The sequence below is a fragment of the Rhinopithecus roxellana genome, chromosome 4, assembly GCF_007565055.1.
Source record: "Rhinopithecus roxellana isolate Shanxi Qingling chromosome 4, ASM756505v1, whole genome shotgun sequence".
Classification (NCBI taxonomy): domain Eukaryota; kingdom Metazoa; phylum Chordata; class Mammalia; order Primates; family Cercopithecidae; genus Rhinopithecus; species Rhinopithecus roxellana.
The window spans coordinates 22,160,275-22,183,289 of NC_044552.1; the positions used below are offsets into that span (position 1 = coordinate 22,160,275).

Sequence of the window (23,015 nt, forward strand, 5' to 3'; positions counted from 1 at the left end):
GTATTTTACATTTTTGTATTTATGTTTTTCCTTTATTAACGTACCTTAAAGTTGAAATAATATAGCCTATGAGACTTAAATATCCAATAAAGAGTTTTTAAAAATTAAATTACTGCATGAGAACAGATAGAAATACTAAAAACATATTATCTTTTTCCCAAACATATTATTTATGTATTTAGCCCTACTATAAATTACTACTAATTGCCATTATTAGCTAGTCCTATTATTTTGTTTAAGTAATAACAGTGATGCAATCGAAAAGCAAATATTACAGAATGATACATAATTTCAAACATCTATTTTTAAAATTTTATGTTAAAGTAATACATGTATATATTATATATTATATAATTATGTTGGATTTTTTTGGGGGGGTGGAAGGGTCTGGTATGGCTATGTCTCAGTTGGCTCCCTAAAAAGTTGAACACCAAAAGCAACTGGTTCACCAAAGTTTGGGGAAACACTATTTATGAAAAGAATAAAGAATTAAGAGGTCCCAGTGAGCTTCAAGGACAATGTCCGGCTTAACAGATAAAAATGGATGGTTTCTGATAGACAATAATGGTTTATAAGTGATTGGAGGTAACAGGGTGATTGCCAATAGCTATTCTTTCTTTTCAGATACTCATTCTTTGGGTCATGAGACTGCTTCTGCCTGAATAATAAAACAATTTTAGCAACACTCAAGGAAGTTATGATTTCCTTTCTGCTGTGAAAAAGATTAAAAGAGGTCATCTCGTAAACCCGAGGCTGGTATACTTCAGATCTTTCATTAACACTCAGGGATTTTGTGATAGAAGACCCTCAGGGGTCTAATGAGGAGTGTGTTTTCTTTTTTTTTCTTTTTTATTTATTTTATTTTATTTTTTTGAGACGGAGCCTCTCTCTGTCGCCCATGTTGGAGTGCCGTGGCGCCCTCTCGGCTCACTGCAAGCTCCGCCTCCCGGGTTCTCTCCATTCTCCTGCCTCAGCCTCCCAAGTAGCTGGGACTGCAGGTGCCCGCCGCCACGCCCAGCTAATTTTTTGTTTTTTTAGTAGAGACAGGGTTTAACCGTATTAGCCAGGATGGTCTCGATCTCCTCATCTCGTGATCCGCCGCCTCGGCCTCCCAAAGTGCTGGGATTACAGGCGTGAGACACCGCGCCCGGCCGGAATGTGTTTTCATAAAGGGGGAATATCAGCTGGGCCAAATGCCATTGAGAGGCTGAGCAAATTGAAGCCTGAAAATTGACCACTGGAAGTGAATTGGAAGCATCATGGCAGATGGAGACAGGACTAGATTGCACTTCTGACTTGAATGGACAGAGCAGCCTGTGGAGGCCCCCATCATGAATTTTAGCTCCAGAACGACTGCAGGAATAAATCAGGACACCCAAGAGGACCCACGGATCCTCTGAAGGAAGCAGAAACACTTGGTTGATAATTGTTTTGTTTGAGGAGGCTGAAGATTGGGCCCCAATCCCTTCTAGTTTGTAGGGTTTCTGCTAAGAAATCTGTTGTTAACCTGAAGGAAACACTCCCAAAAATCGCACTAGCTCACTAGTAGTGGATCCAAACCAAGAAGAAATCCCTGATTTACCTGAAAAAGAATTCAGGAGGTTAGTTATTAAGCTAATTAGGGAGGTACCAGAGAAAAGTGAAGCCCAACACAAGGAAATCCAAAATATGATAGGAGAAGTGAAGGGAAAGACCAGGTGCAGTGGTTCATACCTGTAATCCCTTGGGAGGCCAAGGTGGGCAGATCATTTGAGGTCAGGAGTTCGAGGTCAGCCCGCCTGACATGGTGAAACCCCATCTCTAATAAAAATACAAAAATTGCCTGGGCGTGGTGGCATGCACCTGTAATCCCAGCTACTCAGGAGGCTGAGAGGCAGGAGAATTGCTTGAACCCGGGAGGCGGAGGTTGCAGTGAGCTGAGACCCTGTGGCTGCAATCCAGCCTGAGCAACACAGTGAGACTTCATCTCGGGGGGGAAAAAAAAAAAAAAAAAAAAAGTGAAGGGCGAACTATTCAATGAAGTAGATAGCATAAATAAAAAAACAATAAAAACTTCGGGAAACATTGGACACATATATAGACATGCAAAATGCTCTGGAAAGTCTCACCAATAGAATTGAACAAGTAGAAGAAGGAAATTCAGAGCTTAAAGGCAAGGTCTTTGAATTAACCCAATCCAACAAACACAAAGAAAAAAAATAAGAAAGTATGAACAAAGTCTCCAAGAAGTCTGGGATTATGTAATGACCAAACCTAAGAATAACTGGCGTTCCAGAATAAAAAGAGAAATCTAAAAGTTTGGAAAACATATTTGGGGGAATAATCGAGGAAAACTTCCCTGGTCTTGCTAGAGACCTAGAAATCCAAATACAAGAAGCACAAAAAACACCTGGAAAATTCATCATAAAAAGATTATCGCCTAGCCACATTGTCATCAGGCTATCTAAAGTTAAGGCAAAGGAAAGAATCTTCAGAGTTGTGAGACAAAACCACCAGGTAACCTATAAAGGAAAACCTTCAGATTAACAACAGATTTCTTAGCAGAAACCCTACAAGCTAGAAGAGATTGGGGCCAAATCCTCAGCCTCCTCAAACAAAACAATTATCAGCCAAGAATTTGTATCCTGCAAAACTAAGCATCATATATGAAAGAAAGATAGTCTTTTTCAGACAAACCAGTGCTGAGAGAATTCGCCACTACCAAGCCACCACTACAAGAACTGCTAAAAGGTTCTCCAAATCTTGGCCCGGCATGGTGACTCACGCCTGTAATCCCAGCTCTTTGACAGGCTGAGGCGAGAGGATCACGAGGTCAGGAGATCCAGACCATCCTGGATAACACGGTGAAACCCATCTCCACTAAAAACACAAAAAAATTAGCCAGGCATAGTGGCGGGCGCCTGTAGTCCCAGCTACTCAGGAGGCTGAAGCAGAATGGCATGAACCCGGGAGGTGGAGTTTGCAGTGAGCCGAGATCGCGCCACTGCACTCCAGCCTGGGCGACAGAGGGAGACTCCATCTCAAAAAAAAAAAAAAAAAAAAATCTCTAACTCTTGAAACAAATCCTGAAAACACATCAAAACAGAACCTATTTAAAGCATCAATCTCACAGGACCTATAAAACAAAAATACAATTTAAAAAGCAGAAACAAAAATAAAAAAACCCGGGTACACAGGCAACAAATAGCATGATCAATGGAATAGTACTTCACATCTCCATACTAACATTGAATGTAAGCAGCTTAAATGCTCCACTGAAAAGATATAGAACTGCAGAATGGATAAGAATTCACCAACCATCTGCTGTATTCAAGAGACTCACATAACACATAAGGACTCACATAAACTTAAAAAGCGGTGGAGGCCGGGCGCTGTGGCTCACGCCTGTAATCCCAGCACGCTGGGAGGCCAAGGCGGGCGGATCACCAGGTCAGGAGATCGAGACCATCGTGGCCAACACGGTGAGACCCCCGTCTCTACTAAAAATACAAAAAATTAGCCGGGCTTGGTGGTGGGCGCCTGTAGTCCCAGCTACTCGGGAGGCTGAGGCAGGAGAATGGCGTGAACCCGGGAGGCGGAGCTTGCAGTGAGCAGAGATCGCTCCACTGCACTCCAGCCTGGGCTGAATAGTGCAAGACTCCGTCTCAACAACAACAACAACAACAACAACAACAACAACAACAACAAAAAGCAGTGGAAAACGGCATTTCATTCAAACGGACAACAAAATTGAGCAGGCGTCGCTACTCTTATACCAGACAAAACAAACTTTAAAGCAACAGCAGTTAAAAAAGACAGAGACATTATATAATGGTAAAAGGCCTTGGCTAACAGGAAAATATCACAGTCCTAAACATGTGCGCACCTATCATTGAAGCTCCCAAATTTATAAAACAATTACTTTGATTTTCTTTTTTTTCTTTTGAGACGGAGTTTCGCTCTGCCGCCCAGGCTGGAGTGCTGTGGTCGATCTCAGCTCACTACAAGCTCCGCCTCCCGGGTTTACGCCATTCTCCTGCCTCAGCCTCCCGAGTTGCTGGGACTACAGGCGCCCGCCACCTCGCCCGGCTACTTTTTTGTATTTTTTTTAGTAGAGACGGGGTTTCACCGTGTTAGCCAGGATGGTCTCGATCTCCTGACCTCGTGATCCACCCGTCTCGGCCTCCCAAAGTGCTGGGATTACAGGCTTGAGCCACCGTGCCCGGCCTAAAACAATTACTTAATAGCCCTAACAAATGAGATAGATGGCAGCATAATAACAGTGGGGGACTTTAATACTCTACTGACAGTACTAGACAGGTCATCAAAACAGAAAATCAAAGAAACAATGAATTTAAACTATACCTTGGAAGAAATGGATTTAACAGATATATACAAAACATTCCATTCAATAATGCAGAATACACATTCTATTCAACAGCTCATGAAACTTTCTCCAAGATAAACCATATGATAGGCCACAAAACAAGCCTCAATAAATTTAAGAAAATTCAAATTATATCAAGCACTTTCTCAGAGTACAGTGAAATAAAACTGGAAATCAACTCCAAAAGGAACCTTCAAAACCATGCAAATACATAGAAATTAAATAACCTGGTCCTGAATGAACATTAGGTCAAAAATAAAATCAAAATGGAAATTTAAAAATTCCTTGAACTGAACGACAGTAGTGATAACTTATTAAAACCTCTGGGAAACAGCAAAAGCAGTGCTAAGATGAAAGTTCATAGCCCTGAACACTTACATCAAGAAGACTGAAAGAGCACAAACTGACAACCTAAGGTTCCACCGCAAGGACTTAGAGAAACAAGGACAAAGCAAACCCAAACACAGCAGAAGAAAGGAAATAAACAAGATCACAGCAGAACTAAATGAAATGGAAACAAACCAAAAAATACAAAAGATAAATAAAACAAAAATCTGGTTCTTTGAAAAGATAAATAAAATTGATAGACCTTTAGCAAGATTAACCAAAAGAAGAGAGAAAATCCAAATAACCTCAATAAAAAATTAAACGGGAAGTATGACAGCTGACACCACAGAAATTCAAAAGATCATTCAAGGCTACTATGAATACCTCTATATGCATAAACTAAAAAACCTGGAAGAGATGGATAAATTCCTAGAAAGACGCAACCCTCCTAGCTTAAATCAGGAAGAATCAAATATGCTGAACAGACAAATAACAAGCAGGGAAATTAAAATGGTAATTAAAAAATTACCAGGCCAAGCTGGGCATGGTGGCTCATGCCTGTAATCCCAGCACTTTGAGAGGCTGAGGTGAGTGGATCACCAGACATCAGGAGTTTGAGACCAGCCTGGCTAACATGGGGAAACCCCGTCTCTACTAAAAATACAAAAAATTAACCGGGCATGGTGGCGGGTGCCTGTAATCCCAGCTACTCGGGAGGCTGAGGCAACATAATCGCTCGAACCCAGGAGGCGGAGGTGTAGTGAACCGAGGTCACACCATTGCACTCCAGCTTGGGCAACAAGAGTGAGACTCCGTCTCAAAAAAAAAAAAAAAAAAAAAAAAAAAAAAAAAAGGAAAAGAAAAAATTACCAGGCCGGGCACGGTGGCTCTTGCCTGTAATCTCTTTGGGAGGCCAAGACAGGTGGATCACCTAAAGTCAGGAGTTGGAGACCAGCCTGGACAACATGGTGAAACTCTGTCTTTACTAAAAATACAAAATTAGCTGGGCATGGTGGCAGGCCCCTGTAAACCCAATTACCCGGGAGTCTGAGGCAGGAGAATCGCTGGAACCCAGGAGGCGAGGCTGCAGTGAGCCGAGATCATGCCACTGCACTCCAGCCTAGGTGACAAAGCGAAACTCCATCTAAAAAGACAAACAAACAAACAAAAAAATTATCACAAAAAAAAGTTCAGGACCAGATGGATTCACAGCAGAATTCTACCAGACATTCAAAGAAGAATTGTTACCAATCCTATTGATGCTATTCCACAAGATAAAGAGGGAACCCCCCTAATTCATTCTCTGAAGCCAATATCACCCTAATACCAAAAGCAGGAAAGGACATAATCAAAAAAGAAAACTACAGACCAATATCTCTGATGAATATAGATGCTAAATTCCTTAACAAAATACTAGCTAACCAAATCCAACAACACATCAAAAAGATAATCCACATGGTCAAGTGGGTTTCACACCAGGATGCAGGGATGGTTTAACATACACAAGTATGTGTGCAATAAATGTGATACACCACATAAACAGAATTAAAAACAAAAACCACACAATCATCTCAATAGATGCAGAAAAAGCATTCAACAATATCAAGCATCCCTTTATGATCAAAATTCTCAGCAAACTTGAGATACAAGGGACATACCTCAACGTAATAAAAGCCATCTATGACAAACCTACAGGCAACATAATCTGAATGGGGAAAAGTTGAAAGCATTCCCTCTGAGAACCTAAACAAGACAAGGATACCCACTGTCACCACTCCTCCTCAACATAGTACTGAAAGTCCTAGCCAGAGCAATCAGATAAGAGAAAGAAAAAGGCATCCAAATCAGTAAAGAGGAACTCAAACTGTCACTGTTTGTTGATGATATGATCGTTTACCTTGAACACCCTAAAGACTCCTCCAGAAAGCTCCTAGAACGGATAAAATAATTCAGTAAAGTTTCTGGATACAAAATTAATGTATACAAATCAGTACCTCTTCTATACAGCAACAGCCATCAAGTGGAGAATCAAATCAAGAACTCAAACCCTTTTACAATAGCTGCAAAAACAATTAAAATACTTAGAAATGCACCTAACCCAGGAGGTGAAAGACCTCTACAAGTAAAACTACAAAACACTGCTAAAAGAAACCATAGACGACACAAACAAATGGAAACACATCCCATGATCATGGATGGCTAGAATCAATATTGTGAAAATGATCATACTGCCAAAAGCAATCTATAAATTTCATACAATTCCCATCAAAATATCACCATCATTCTTCACAGAATTAGAAAAAAACAATTTAAAGTTCATATGGAACCAAAAAAGAGGCCACATAGCCAAAGCAAGACTAAGCAAAAAGAGCAAAGCTGGAGGCATCACATTATCTGATTTCAAACTATACTATAAGGCCATTGTCACCAAAACAGCATGGTACAGGTATAAAAATAGGCACATAGACCAATGGAACAGTAGAGATCCCAGAAATAAACCCAAATAGTTACAGCCAACTGATCTCCACAAAGCACACAAAAACATAATATGGGGAAAGGACACCTTTTCAACAAATGTGCTGGGATAATTGGTTAGTCACATGTAGGAGAATGAAACTGGGCTTTTCATGTGGCTTGGGTTTCTCACAGCATGGTGACTAGACTCTGAGAGGGAGCATCCCAAGATTTAGCATTCCAAAAAACCAAGTCAGAAGGTGTGAAATTTCATATGGGTTAGCCCTGGAACTGGCACAGTATCACCTCAATGAAATAATTTTGTTATGTCAGCCAAGATTCACTGTGGGAATGGACTATAAAAGGGTGTAACTACTGAAAAATATGCTGCATTGAGGTCAGTTTTTGGAGACTGTATACTACACAAAGTAACTATTTTTTCCTTTGTGGACTCATCTTTATCCTTTTTGTTTTGTTTTGTTTTTTGTTTTTAGATGGAGTCTCACTCTGTCACCCAAGCTGGAGTGCAGTGGCACAATCTCAGCTCGCTGCAACCTCTGCCTCCAGGGTTCAAGCTATTCTCATGACTCAGCCTCTCAAGTAGCTGGGATTATAGGCGTGTGCCACCACGCCTGGCTAATTTTTTTGTATTTTTAGTGTGTGTGTGCGTGTGTGTGTGTTGGGGGGGGGGTCTCACCATGTTGTCCAGGTTGGTCTGGAACTCCTGACCTCAGGTAATCCTACTGTCTTGGCCTCCCAAAGTGCTGGGATTACAGGCTGGAGCAGCCACTGCTTCATCTTTTTACTTTGGTCCATGAACCTTTGATTTTCTGCTCAGGTCTACTTGAACTAGGAACTAGTAATTTTCCCAGGCGTTCATACCTTTTTAGCTTTGCTTCTGCCAGGACTTGATGGTAAAAATTTTTCCATGCCCTTCTTTATGTGCCTAATTATAGCTTATGTTTAAGACATATTTCAGGTAGCACCTCGTCCAGTAAGCCATTCTTGTGCAGATTAGGTGCCTGTATTGGTGATTCTGTACAGAGTACCCTGCCATTACACCTATGGAAGAACTTATGAGTAAATCTTAACTCTCAGTGAGAGTTGAGATCTCACGTCTCTATTCTTTTTTAAAATAAATTTATTTAGGCCCAGCGCAATGGCTCATGCCTGTAATCCCAGCACTTTGGGAGGCCCAGGCGGGCGGATCACGAGGTCATGAGATCGAGACCATCCTGGCTAACACGGTGAAACCCCGTCTCTACTAAAAATAAAAAATTTAGCCGGGCTCGGTGGCGGGCGCCTGTAGTCCCCGACTCGGGGGGGTGAGGCAGGAGAATGGCGTGAACCCGGGAGGCGGAGCTTGCAGTGAGCAGAGATGGCCCCACTGCACTCCAGCCTGGGCGACAGAGCAAGACTCCGTCTCAATAATAATAATAATAATAATAATAATAATTTATTTACTTTTCTTTCTTTCTGTCTTTCTTTTCTTTTCTCTTCAATGTTCTAATATTATAATGATGTGACAAGAACTTGTAGAACCATCAGGTCCCAAAGCATCAACAACCTTGTCACTTGCAGCCTGGGCTGCTGATCAGCAACACTGGCCTAACCTGGGAGTTCCTCACAAATGCAGAATACCTAGACCCCATCCTAGACCTACAGCGTTAGAACTCCACATTTTAGCCAGATCCCCAGGTGATTTCATATACATATTGAAGTCTGTGAAACCCACTCAACACAGTCCTTCACTCTTTCCCTTATTAAATTTACAGCTATCTGTTTAATTGACCTTTTTGTAAAGGTTCCGAGGACAACATAGTAAGGGATGCTCATTCATTTCTCTGCCAGTGCTTTCTGCGGTGTCTTCAGCTAGTTCTACCAGGCATTTTCGGCAATCTGGAGCGGCAGCCGGCTGGGCCGCGACGAAACCGCTGCACGGATCCCGCCTCCCAGCACACGCAGTCGGCAGTTGCAGCCTCCAAGATCGCGGTGCCACCAAACCAAGCGCCGGACGCGGTGGCGCGCGCCTGTAATCCCAGCTCCCCGGGAGGCTGAGGTCGGCGGATCGTGGGTGCTCGGGGGTTCAGGGCTACGGCGCTGTGTGGAGCGGGCGTCCGCACCGGGTCTGGCACCAACATGGGACTCCCGGGGGAGCCCGGGGGTACCAGGTTGTCTAAGGAGGGGGGGACCAGGCCCAGGCCGGACACGGAGCAGGTCAAACTCCCCGTGTTGGGCGGCGGTGGGACCGCGCCTGCGAGCAACGCCTGCGGTTCCGCCCGGGACCGACGAGACCCGGTCTCTTTTAACTTCCCTTTTCAGGATTTCTTTTTAAAAATCAACAGCATTATTTTTGCATACAGAGGACCACGTGAGTTCACTGGTGGGACTGGTATATGCTACCCTTTGCTCGATCTTCCTTTTTTTTTTTTTCCCTCAGGGAATAGTGATTCATTCAGTCAGTGAGAGCCGGAAGAAACTCGTTAGTGACTTATGATCTTGGAAATTTCTCCATGTTGCGTTCTTCCTTTCTTCAAACAACAAGACGGTAGTCTGTATTGCACTTTGCAAATGAAGTTGCATAAGAATTTAACAAAGATTATTCGCTTGGCCAAACTTTAGTCAGGCTTCTGAATCTTCTGCTAGGCCCATCTATGCACTTCCTTGTAACGTCCAGTTTTAGCAAAGAACACTGCCAAGTCAGTTTAGCAAGAACCCCCATATCATCTATGTTTAATTAACCTCCATTTCTGATCAGGCTCCTCATTTCTCCACCATCCCCCAGATGATTGATGTCTGATTACCTTGGCCTGTCTTCAGCAAGAATCCTGTTAGGTTTGTTTAGCCAGAATTTCCCTTACCTCTGAAGTTTTCTCTTAGTAATTTCCTGTCCACTGACCACCACACACTGCTCCTTGGCTATAAATTCCCATTTGCCCATGCTATATTCAGAATTGAGGCCAATCTCTTTCCCTTATTGCAAGAACTCCTTGCAGTGGTCCCTGCCTATCACGATAGTCCTGAATAGTCTTCCTTACATTGCTTTAAGAAGTATCACTAAATAATTTTTTTAAAAAACAAATTGCATGGCATGACAACTTCATAATCTAAGACAGAGATTTGGAAAAGTTTTGAACTTCCAGCTTTTTCAGGAACTTCTCACATAAAAACCTGTACACAAGTACTCTTTTTTTTTTTTTTTTTTTTTTTTTTGAGATGGAGTCTAGCTCTGTTGCCCAGGCTGGAGTGCAGTGGCGCCATCTCGGCTCACAGCAAGCTCCCCATCCCGGGTTCAGGCCATTCTCCTGCCTCAGCCTCCTGAGTAGCTGGGACTACAGGCGCCTGCAACCACGCCCGGCTAATTTTCTGTGTTTTTAGTAGAGACGGGGTTTCCCCATGTTAGCCGGGATGGTCTCCATCTTCTGACTGCGTAATCCGCCCGCCTCGGCCTCCCAAAGTGCTGGGATTACAGGCGTGAGCCACCGCACCCGGCATGTACACAGCTATTCTTATCGGATTGGATAAAACATCTAAAGAGACATTTCACCGAAGAAGATATACAGATGGCAGATGAGCACATAAAAACGTTTTCAACATCCTTAGCATTAGGGAAATGCAAATTACAACCACAGTGAGATATCACTATGCATCTATCAGAATGACTAAAATAAAAATAGTGGCAACAACCAAATGCTGATGAGGCTGTAAACATGTAGGTGGGAATGAAATGTAGCTGTTCTGGAAGACAGTGACAGTTTCTTAAAAAGTTAAATGTGCAAGTACCATACCACCCGGCAGCTGCACTCCTGGACATTTATCTTGGATAAACAAAGATTTATATTAACACTAAAACCAGTATACAAATGTTTATGGTGGCTTTATTTGTAAAAGTCAAAAGCTGAAAATGACTCAACTTTCCTTCAGCAGGTGAATGTTCAAACTGGTAAATTCATACCACAGAATACTATTGAGCAAGAAAAAAGAATGAACTCTTGATGCTGAACAACCTAGATGAATCTTTAGAAAATTACACTGAGTGCAAAATGCCAATCCTAATAGGTTACATAATGTATCATTCCATTTTTAAAACATATTTGAAATGACAAAATCATAAAAGTGAAAAAGATTAGTAGTTGCCAGAGGTTGAAGCAGGGACAGTAGGGAAGTGGGTGTGGCTGTAAAAAGGCAATAAGGAATCCTTGTGGTGATGGAAATGTTTTGCATCTTGACTTTATCAATATCAATATCCTATTGTGATTTTGCACTACAGTTTTGCAAGATGTTACCATTGGGGGCAAGCAGGTAAGGAATCTCTCTGTATTATTTCTTATAGCTGCATGTGAATCTATGACTACCTAAAAATAAACATTTAATTTAAAAAAATACCAAAGTCATTAACATTGGAGGGATGGGGAGCTGAAAGGGAATAGTGAGAGAGTATGGAGAAAAATAATGGAGAGTCAAGTTGCTACAGGAGGCACAAAGAAATTGCTTAGGTAGATAGGGCAAAAGAGTCCTCAGCAGAACTTCTCTTCTAACAAAAAGCAGCCCTAGAAATTATTCCTTTTCTGAAAAAGAGCAGCCTGAAAGATGGAGCTGCAGACATAGATAAGGAAGCTGGAAACTTGAATGGGGGAAGGCTGGCAGCTGCACCTATATAGAAAAGGTCTACCTGGAGGCCAGGCATGTCCACCATGAGGCTCCACCTTCCATTTTTTGTTAGCATGTGTACAGTAAGAAAGAAATGGGCAACATGGAGAAGCTCAGGCAGAGAACTCACCTGCATAATAACAGATTGGGGTGAGGGCTGCCAGAGATTCACACCCTATGCAGTTGGCACACCTGGTCCTAACTGGGTTTTTCGTGCCCTGTGTAGGTCAGACGCCATCTCCCCACTAGCTCATCTGTAAAAATCCCTGCATTTCACCACATTTTGGCAACCCATTTTTCCGGGACCGCTCTCTGTAGCAGAGAGATATTTTCTTTCTTTCACCTATTAAATTTCCACTCTTAACCTCACTCTTGTGTGTCCAGGTCCTTGATCTCTGTGGCTGTGAGATGATGAACCTTTGGTGTCACCCCAGACAACGAGGCTCCTTCAAAGTCCCAAAGTCCAAAGGAGGGCTGCTTCATAAAGGAAGGATTGTCAATAGGTTGTTATACTGTGCAAAATTAAGTATAGGACCAAAAAGAGTCAAGACATTTGAAAGTTGGAAAGTTGATGGTAATGGTTTCCTGGGATTGGAAGGCAGACCTCCTCAGCCAATGAGCAAATAATGGGGTAAACATTGTTCTTAGAACAGATTTAGTGCTGAGTGGAAGGAAAAAGTCTGAGGATAATGCGTAAGGTCATGTGTTCCATTGTTGTTGTCCAAAGATGGAGATTTAGACATTCTGTAGTTTGAAGAGAGGCACGTAAGGAGGAGAGAGATGCAAGACACAAGCATAGAGCAAAATGTAATGGGTAGAGGGGTCAAAAGCTCAGATGGAATATTAAGTAGACTTGGAAACCAGAGACCATTCCTCCGAGTAGGAAGACGGGTTGAATACGCCAAGAGCTAGCAAATTAGGAGGTTAGGAAAAAGGTGGCTGAGGGAATATGCTGGCTCTCTCCCTTTCACAGCTCAGCACCCACCCCGCCCCTCCCCCACCCATAGCAAGGAGCCACTCTTTCAGCAGCTCAGCCGGCTCTTTCTTCTAGGAACCTTTCTTTCAGTTCACCGGCCGTGCCTCTCTCTATCCTTTTCCTCGGAGCAGGCTGTGCTATGGTCAAGCCATTGTGACCCCTGTGTCCCACACGTACACATCCAGAAGGTATCCTGCAGCCAGAAAGTCTGGGACAACAGGAAAACCACAAAAGAAGATAAATAGTTCCTGTCTTAGCTGATTAGCCAACCTTGCGACCTTCTACCATTGTAACATGCTCTACCCTAACTGATCAATCAACTTCGTGACACTGTGCTCTGTGACCCCTCCTACCTTGTGATAATGTATCTTGTGACATTCTTACCCTGCCCGCAATAAACGGCCCCTAAGTGTAACTTTCCACTGCTTACCCCTAACCTATAAGACTAGCTGCAATCCCACCACCCTCCACAGACTCCCTTTTCGGACTCAACCCGCTCGCACCCGAGTGAATAAACAGCCTTGCTGCTCGTACTTAGCCTGTTCAGGATGTCTCTTCAATTAGATGCGCGCATAACAATAACAATTCACTTAATAAATATTCATTGAGGGAAAATAGGTCGAAAATAAAATGTAATTGGTATTGCTCAAGATTAAACTTCTTTCAGCACGTTTGCCTTTTTCCTCTTTTATCTAGTGAGATGTTGAAACCTCCACCTAGAGTTCTGCTACAGAAATAAACGTATCCCAGTGTTCTTGCGATTTCCTTTATGAATCTGAGAAAAATGTGCCCCCATTTTAGGTTCTAAGGAGTCTTTCTGTATTGTAGAAGGAAAGTACAGTATTTATAGTGCCCTGGGCTCAAAAAGCGGGCGCCCTTTTGCCGAAACCCGGGATCGAACCAGGGACCTTTAGATCTTCAGTCTAACGCTCTCCCAACTGAGCTATTTCGGCTCCGCCCATATCACTTGGAAATAAGGCCTAATGAATTTATTACTTATGTTTTTATTTACTATGAGGTATTTATTAAAAAACAAAACAAAACAAAAACCACAATGACAAGTACTCCGAAGGAACCAAAGACAAATTAAAAAATTACTTTGTTCTTCATATGGCTCACTACTTTATGCAAAGAAAAGCAAGAAGACAATTACAAATTAACGTTACAATTTATTCCCGGTTGAATGCACACATCGAAACAGAGCACGTTCCATCGTCCAGTTACGAACCTACCAGTTACTGTTATGGCGTTTCCACGCCCTCTGCGTCCAGATTTTATTGGTTGGTGCAAAACAAGAGGTCGGTGAATACGAGGGCATGACCTCGCACTAATTCGTTGGAAAACTGGGAAAAGTCAACTGTGTGCAAGTGTGTCGAGTTCTAGCTTCATAAATGTATTTTAAGAAGGCGTTTATGAGTTCCCTGGTGGTCTAGTGGTTAGGATTCGGCGCTCTCACCGCCGCGGCCCGGGTTCGATTCCCGGTCAGGGAAAAGATGTTTTTCTTTTAACCTCCAAATTCTTTCATCCAGGAACGAAATCTCTGCGTAGACAGATAATTGTGGATAAGTTAACTTTCAATTTTCATATGAAGTGTTTTCTGCATAGAAACCCCGTTCGTGTTTTAGTACTCCAGGTACAAAATGACAAGCGATGTAATTTTCAATTATTTTAAAACATTTATTAATGAAAACTTAATCTAGCGTAGATCGAGTGTCCGGCATTGTTCTAAGTAAGCGCTTTAACAATTTTAACTCATTCAATTGGGTGATTCAGTAAGCGGGAAATTCCAGAGACAATCGATTAGGAGTTAGTCGAGACTAGCATAACCTTTTGAAAAGACAGTTATGAAGACGACAGAGAAGAAATGGGGAAGTCATTTCTGGGAGATTTGATGGCTGTGTTCAAGCTTCTGAAGTTGCTAGAACCTCAGTGGTTTACACACCCAGTCTATCTTCCTCAGATTTTTCTGTTAGTTCCACGCTGCTCCAGCTGGGAGCTAGGGGATAGCCCTAGAAATACCTACACAGTAATTTAATATTCTGGGCCAAAGCAGTTTCGGGACTGCTTCATCTCTCCAGCGCTTCAATCTTTCTTCCCCTATGAACGTACAAATCATGTATTTTCCTAAGAGAGGATAGGAGAAGGTTTAATTTCATGTTAAATTAAATTAAAACCTGCTGTCACAAAACTGAGAAACAGGCAAACAATGCATTCATCATCATCTCTGAATGCACATTTGATAAATTTACCGATAACTACTGGAGAAAAAGCAGATTTTTGTTTCTCTCCTGACAAGGTTTGGTGACTGTGCTGACTGGCTCCTGTCTGACAGTATTGAGGCATGAATCTTTGTTTCTTGGTCTGTCTAAAGAGCAGCCCCAGATGTACTGCTTATTATTTCTTTCTTATATCTGATAAGAGTTTGGGGCACGTATGACTTCTCTACAAGTTTCCAAAGAAAAATCATGGTGCTCCTGATATTATTTCTCCAGCAAATGGAAGATGTGAGTTTTTTGTTTGTTTGTTTTGAAATGGAGTCTTTCTCTGTCACCCAGGCTGGAATGCAGTGGCCCGATCTCAGCTCACTGCAACCTCGGTTTCCCGGTTTCAAGCAATTCTCCTGTCTTGGCCTCCTGAGTAGCTGGGATTACAGGCACTCCCGAGTAGCTGGGATTACCACTCCCGGCTAATTTTTCTATTTTTAGTAGAGACGGAGGTTTCACCATGTTGGCCAGGTTGGTCTCCAACTCCTGACCTCAAGTGACCCACCCGCCTCAGCCTCCCAAAGTGCTGGGGTTACAGGCGTGAGCCACCGCGTACGGCCAGGACATGATGTTTTTATGATCAAGTTAAATGAAGCAGGACTTTTTCTAATTAATTGCACTTTCGCTTCTCTTGCCCCATATATTCAGTTTCCAAAACTTCCTTGAGATGGGACACTCGTTTGTCATCTTGTCAGTTCTCTCCTTGAATTAATAAACTTTGGCACATACATTTGACTAAGACATTTTATTTTGACATAGACATAAAAGTAATATGGTTTGTAAAATTCCTGTATATACGGAAGTCTTTTAATCTAATGTTTCATAGGAATTCAACCCTCTAGGCCTGGTGGTGATCACTTCTTGAACAGCAGCACCCTCTTCTCATGATATCACACGTTGTCTCCTCTATGTGCAGCAAGAATCTCTTGCTTCATTAGTTTTTATGCCTCTGCTATCAGAAAACAGTCTGGTTGGGACCCCTGTGAAAGGAACTGTCTGGGTTAATTTATCTTGATTAATGCCTCTTTTTTTCCCTTTCTTTTCCTTCATTTTCCATATAAAGCTAATTGGATTAGAGATGAAGAACTTTTCTTCGAATGCTACCACTTTCTTTCCTTCTCATATAAGCTATTATTCATTGCCCAGAGGAAAACAAAATTCCTTAATTTTGCATTTTGGCACAGTAGGTTCTGTTTATTCACCAGACTTGCCACTGATTACTCGTCAACTCAGAGAGAGAGTCGAAAAAATAAAACCAAAATATGCATCAGGACAAGAGGAGGAAAGAGAATGTGAATGACTGCTAAAAACAAACAAACAAAAACAAAAACAAAAACAAAAAAGTCAACAGCTAGGGTCAATGAATCAATCTATAAATATTCAGAGCCCGTAGGCTTGTACTACACTAGTCACTATGAAAAATGAAAAACGACCAAGACACAAATCTCACCTCTTAACACCCCCCAAATCCCGATTTTCTCAACTGTAAAATGGGAATAGAAGTATTATAGTATTTACTATATAAAGTTGTGATGAGTCAATAACATAATACACAAAAGCAGTCAGCCAATTATCCAAATCCATGTTATTAATGTTATCATCATCATCATTCTTCTCACGGTACTTAGGGAATGAAGAAGACGGATAGTGTGAATAAGTTTTCTATTGGGCAGAAGAGTCACCTGCTAAAATGAAGTGTGGAAAAATACAATGGCATGTGTTTGTGTGTGTGTGAGAGAAGGAGATTTGGAGGTGGGGTGGAGAAGACCTTATCTGAAGTGGGCTTTGAAGAATGAACAAGATTTTTATTAGGGAACAAAATGGAAACCAACATTCCAGGACAAGGGATCGGAAGAAGCAAAAGCGGCCGGGCGTGGTGGCTCACGCCTGTAATCCCAGCACTCTGGGAGGCAGAGGCGGGCGGATCACTTGAGGTCAGGAGATCGAGACCAGCCTGGCCAACATGGTGAAACCCCCGTCTCTACTAAAAATACAAAAAAAATTTAAGCGGGCGCGGTGGCGGGCACCTGCAGTCCCAGCTACTCGGGAGGCTGAGGCAGGAGAATTGTTTGAATCCAGGAAGCGGAGCTTGCAGTGAGCCGAGATCGCGCCACTGCACTCCACCCTGGGCGACAGAGAGAGACTTATATATGGCAGTTGCTGACAAGTACGTACAGGTACCCAGAAAACTTCTCAAGTTGGTAGGTCCTGGGGAATCAGTTTAGTTCTATCAGAGATCTCTGTTCAACTTCCAGGAACGTGTGAGGATAGCTCCAAATCTCACTCTCATGCCCGGCCCATCAAACAAAGCAAACCTGTTGGACTGAAGCTGTGGGATCGGGACTGAAATAGAACCAGCGAGAAAGGCAGTCCTCCTCGATTCCTAGAGAGAACACATTCAGCCGGCAGTTGGATAGAGGATACTAGCAAGTGCCTCGCCAGGGCCGGGCAACAGGGACACATTCATGTCCCGTTTACATTCTTCCTTCTGGCGGAGGCGGGAGGGTCGCTTGAAGCCTCGGATTTAGAGATCAAACTGGACAAAAAAGCGAGACCCCCGTTTCTACCAAAAAGAGAGAGGTGGGGGGGAGAGAGAGAGAAGAGAGAGAGAGAGAGAGAGAGAGAGAGAGAGAGAGAGAGAGAGAGAGAGAGAGAGAGAGAAAGAGAAAGAAAAGCTAGGCGCGGTCAATTGTGCGTGTAATTCCAGCTGCTTGGAGGCTGAGGCAGGAGGATCTCTTGAGCCCAGAAGTTCGAGGCCGCAATGAGCTCTGATCGTGGCAGAGCGAGGCCCTGGCTCAAATACATACATACATTGTTATGACTCTGTGTGCCCTTACTCTTTCCTCAGGTGCACCCTTGGGCTCGTTACTGCTCCGAATTTTAGAATCACAGATCCAGCAATGACCAGGCAGCTGCAGCTGTCAGGGACCTCCACCACCTACGCAACTGATCCGCGGGAACTGTGGGAGAAGCCCTCCTACTCTTTTCTTTCTCCTTTGTCCTTCTCATTCCTGACCCCTTCAGGATTCTCAGTCTTTCACCCAGGAAGTAGGGATTCTATGGAGAGAGAGGGGTTGTGGGGGTGGTTCTGTTGCGGGTTCAATCCCGCCAGAGGCCCCCCTACAACCCAAATTGTCTTTCTCTTTTCAGACTTCTCGCCAGTCTTGTCTCGCTCCAACCTACTACCTCCACCCCATTCCTCAGTGCATTCGTAAATTTCTCCAAGCAGGCCTTTCCAGATCGACACTAAGTTCCAATCCCGAGCTGCGTGACCCAGCACCAATTCAGTCACGATGATGACTTACAATCGCTTAATCAGTTTGCCTTTCCTCCTAGCTGTGAGGGTGAGGACCGCCGGTGTCAGCGTTCATCCTGAATATTCAGTGCCCAGGCACAGAGTAGGCATTCAGTCAGTACTTGTTGAACGGGTTAATGGATTTCTGGTGCTCACTGGTTGATATCGTCACTTTCAAATAATTTCTGCCATTTTTCTATTTTGATTTCACCCTTCTAGTTTACCGTGCAGGAATGCAAACACCAGAGAGAAAATCAGTCTCTGGATTGATGCCTTTGATGGACCAAGATGCAGCTGATGAAACATTGAACCAATTAGCACCTAGCAGGAGGGCACCCTTGCTTTGTGTCCTTGAAGGTTAAAGCTGTCAAAAAGTGGTCAATCTCCCTCAAGTTCGGCCATCTTGTTCTCAGAGATCTAGAACTGGTAGGAGAATATAGCCTTGATAGTGGAGAGGAGATTATTGCTGCTGTGAGGGACTGAGAGAACCAGGCAGATAGTGGAGAGGAGATTATTGCTGTTGTGAGGGACTGAGAGAACCAGGCAGAGAGCCCAGATTGATACAGCAGGTGAGAAAAGAGGCACGCCTACCTTGGGGAATACGGAGGAACAAAGGAAAGTGAGACAAGGAGAAAGAGCAGGGCGTGAGCAGGCTGGGCGCCGTGGCTCACGCCTGTAATCCCAGCATTCCGGGAGGCCGAGGCAGGCTGATTACAAGCTCAGGAGTTCGAGACCAGCCTGACCAATATGGTGAAACTCTGTCTGTATTAAAAATACAACAATTAGCTGGGCATGGTGGCAGGTGCCTGTAGTCCCAGCCACTCAGGAGGCTGAGGCAGGAGAATCGCTTGAACCCGGGAGGCAGAGGTTGCAGTGAGCCAAGATCGCGCCATTGCACTCTAGCCTGGGTGACTTAGGGAGACTTCGCCTCAAAAAAAAAAAAAAAAAAAGGCTGGAACGGGCAGATCACCTGAGGTCGGGAGTTTCAGACCAGCCTGACCAACATGGAGTAGGGAGTGACTATATTGCTTTTGCCTTCTTGGAAATCTTTTTTCTTAGTAATTTTCCTGAAGTAATTTCCTTAGGAAATAATGTATTGCTAAGAGTACTGCAACGAGATACTTTTAGTGAATCAGCCCTTTTTTTTTTTTTTTTTTGGTGGTGAAGGCCATATGAAGACAAAGCAGAGGTATATTTGTAGGTGCTGACCTTGAAGGCTGGAGAAATGTGGCCATAAGTCAACAAGCAACCACCACCACTGGAAAAGGCCAGGATAGGATTTTACCTAGAGTTTCTAGAGCGAGCTGGACCCAGCCCACACCTTGATTTTGGCCCACATACTGATTGTGGATTTCTGGCCTCCAGACTTGTAAGAGAATACATATCTGTTGTTTTTAGACACACAGTTTCCGATAATTTGTTACAGTAGCCACAGGAAATTAACACCAGGCACTATGCAATAAATTCCCTATGAACAATTCAAGTATAAGAATTTGTAAGACAGCCGGGCGCGGTGGCTCACGCCTGTAATCCCAGCACTTTGGGAGGCTGGAACGGGCGGATCACCTGAGGTCAGGAGTTTCAGACCAGCCTGATCAACATGGAGAAACCCCCATCTCTACTAAAAATACAAAATCAGCCGGGCATGGTAGCGCATGCCTGTGATCCCAGCTACTCGGGAGGCTGAGGCGGGAGAATTGCTTGAACCCAGGAGGCGGAGGTTGCGGTGAGACGAGATCGCGCTATTGGACTCCAGCCTGGGCAGCAAGAACGAAACTATGTCTCAAAAAAAAAAAAAAAAAAAAAAAAAAAAAAAAAGAATTTGTAAGACAGCCTAGTTTCCATAGGCATATTGGATAAAAACTTCTGTCAGCATTGATTTTAATGAAGATGAATGACAAAATAAACTCCAGCGCTTTCTTTATTATGATCTTATTTCTGTCATAATTTTTTGCACAATCCGTTTTTATTTTAGGACTCAGTCAAAAATTTGGGCCAAGGAGACCGATGCGCTGTCGCCTGCAGTTAAGAGAAACGCAACGAACAACTTTATCAATTCATCGCATTATAGTACAGCAGCAACTATACTTTTAAATGATTCGAATCTTGGAGTTTCAAACTGAACCGTTATGTGCCTTTTCTGCGGAGACCGCGGGTCTGAATTTTTTCTGAATTTTTACCTTCATAAACAGCTACAACTGCGCTCTTTGGCATGGCGCCCCCTTTTTTCGTAGCGTTCCCTCGGCCAAACCACTCGAAACTCGCTCAGCGGCGTCGGAATTCCAGGCAGGCGTCACCTTCCACGGCGAACCTGTGACCCACAGCGTCCCCTGGGGCTCTCGGTCCGCGTGGCCGCTTCCTCTTACATCGGTGACACAAGTGACTGGCGTCTAGGATCGGCCGGTTTCCTTCCTCACTACTCCCATCAGTGAGAAAGCAACGTGTTGGGGGTCGGGGTGTGTGGCGGCTGAACAGCAACCTGAAGTTCTCTGGTGGCACTGGAGGGAGCTCCAGAAAAGAGGTCGTGGGGAGAAGACGCACCTTAAACGCCGCAGGGGGCAACATTCCCCACTGGGGAAAACGGTACACCTTAAACGCCGTAGGGGGCGACATTCTCTACTAGGGAAAGTGCGGAAAGGTATATTCCGGACCCACGGTAGCGTGGCCGAGCGGTCTAAGGCGCTGGATTAAGGCTCCAGTCTCTTCGGGGGCGTGGGTTCGAATCCCACCGTTGCCAAGCACTTTTCATTCTCACTGGGGACAGTTTTTAGGAGAATCCCTTTCCAAATGTTCAGTATGCATGGTTCTTACGTATCAATCCCATTCTTTCTCCTCTTTGACTTCTGTTTACCACGGAGCTAGAGATAACCGTCCACAGAACAATGTTCCCCTGTAATTGAGAGGACAGTGTACTCCAGGCTCCTCAGATACAGCAATGTGTGACACAAGCAAAAGGAAAACTTTAATGACACATACTTCTTTATTACAAACAAACGAATGGACGTCCGACTCTTGCAATCTGCTCGTAACTAAAGACAGATTCCGCTAGTTCCTCTGAAGGATTAATTTTGTTTGTTTTTGAGGCAGAATCTCGCTCTGTCGCCCAGGCTGGAGTGCAGTGGCACGATCTCGGCTCACTGTAACCTCTGCCTCCCCGGTTCAAACTATTTTCCTGCCTCAGTCTCCCGAGTGGCTGGGATTACAGGTGCGCGCCACTACGCCCTGGCTAATTTTTGTATTTCTAGTAGAGACAGGGTTTCGCCACGTTGGTCAGGCTGGTCTCGAACTCCTAGCCTCAAGTGATCCTCCCTCCTTGGCCTCCCAAAGTGCTGGGATTACAGGCTTGAATCACCGCCGGCAGCCTGAAGGATTAATTTATGTTTGGAATCAGCTGCGGTTCTTCCTCCAGCCTCTCTGTAGTGTGCTCACTTCTCGCTTGGACTAGAGAAGAGACAACTCTAGGGAAAGTGCCAGTGCCTTGCCTTACCTTACAACTGCCAGACACATCCAGCCAGGTACCTTCTCTGTGGGCTTCTCAGTACCCCGTATCTCTGTGGTTTCCGGGGGAGCCCTATCTCCTCCGAGCAGTTCTGTCTGCATACTTCCGGTCTGTCTCATTCTCTAGACCTTAGCTTGGAAGTTGTTTCTCCCTGGAAACCTTCCCTAATCGTCTCTTCCTCCTTCCAGCTTCATAGTTAAAGTTTGGGAGGGTATGGAGAGGATGTGGAAGGGAACAGCACAGAACGTCCTTGCCCCATGGAACTCAGAGTTTAGCGGGGTTCTCATGGGGGTTCACAAGGATTAGATATGTTATTGCCCTAATAGGGGCAAACTCTACTAAAGAGGAGATAGTTTTCTATGTGTAGATTTTGAATGATGTTCCAGATTTAAGAGAATAAAAAGAAAATCATATGAATTGTATGTTAGAAAGAAGGACAATCACAGAATTGTTCCCAACTGGGATTACAGGTGCAGGCCACACTGGCTAATTTTTGTATTTTTAGTAGAGAGGGGGGTTTTGCTACGTTGGCCAGGCTGGTCTCAAACTCCTTACCTCAAGTGATCCTCCCTCCTGGGACTCCTAAAGTGCTGGGATTACAGGCGTGAGCCACCACGCCTGGCCATCTTTACTGATTTTTGAATGCTAGTCCACTTTCTCCATGCTAGAATAAATAATCTTAACTTGTTCAAGACATGTCATCTTTTAAAAAATGTATATTCCTGGATTCTGTTTGTTACTATCTCAAGATTTTTCTCACTACATTCATGAATGATAATAGCCTGTAATTTTCTTTTTTTTTTTTCTTTTTTCTTTTTTTTGAGACGGAGTCTCGCTCTGTCGCCCAGAGCTGGAGTGCAGTGGCGCGATCTCGGCTCACTGCAAGCTCCGCCTCCCGGGTTCCCGCCATTCTCCCGCCTCAGCCTCCTGGGACTACAGGCGCCCGCCACCGCGCCCGGCTAGTTTTTTGTATTTTTAGTAGAGACGGGGTTTCACTGTGTTAGCCAGGATGGTCTCGATCTCCTGACCTCGTGATCCGCCCGTCTCGGCCTCCCAAAGTGCTGGGATTACAGGCTTGAGCCACCGCGCCCGGCCTGTAATTTTCCCAGCTACTCAGGAGGCTGAGGCAGGAGAATGGCGTGAACCCGGGAGGCAGAGCTTGCAGTGAGCTGAGATCCGGCCAC

General features: G+C 44.0%; 1 long non-coding RNA gene and 3 other non-coding genes across 4 annotated transcripts; 3 read left to right on the forward strand and 1 right to left on the reverse strand.

Annotated features, from left to right (window-relative positions):
* Positions 1-13,653: 13,653 nt before the first annotated feature.
* TRNAF-GAA lies at positions 13,654-13,726 on the reverse strand. Its single transcript has one exon. It is a non-coding gene; the product is annotated as a tRNA-Phe (tRNA).
* A 465-nt stretch (positions 13,727-14,191) lies between these two features.
* On the forward strand, positions 14,192-14,263 carry TRNAE-CUC. The gene has a single exon. It is a non-coding gene; the product is annotated as a tRNA-Glu (tRNA).
* Positions 14,264-17,885: 3,622 nt separating this feature from the next.
* Positions 17,886-20,675, forward strand: LOC115896838. Its single transcript, XR_004056725.1, has 4 exons — positions 17,886-18,085; positions 18,188-18,381; positions 18,552-18,758; positions 20,308-20,675. It is a non-coding gene; the product is annotated as an uncharacterized LOC115896838 (long non-coding RNA).
* A 312-nt stretch (positions 20,676-20,987) lies between these two features.
* Positions 20,988-21,069, forward strand: TRNAL-AAG. The gene has a single exon. It is a non-coding gene; the product is annotated as a tRNA-Leu (tRNA).
* Positions 21,070-23,015: the final 1,946 nt, after the last annotated feature.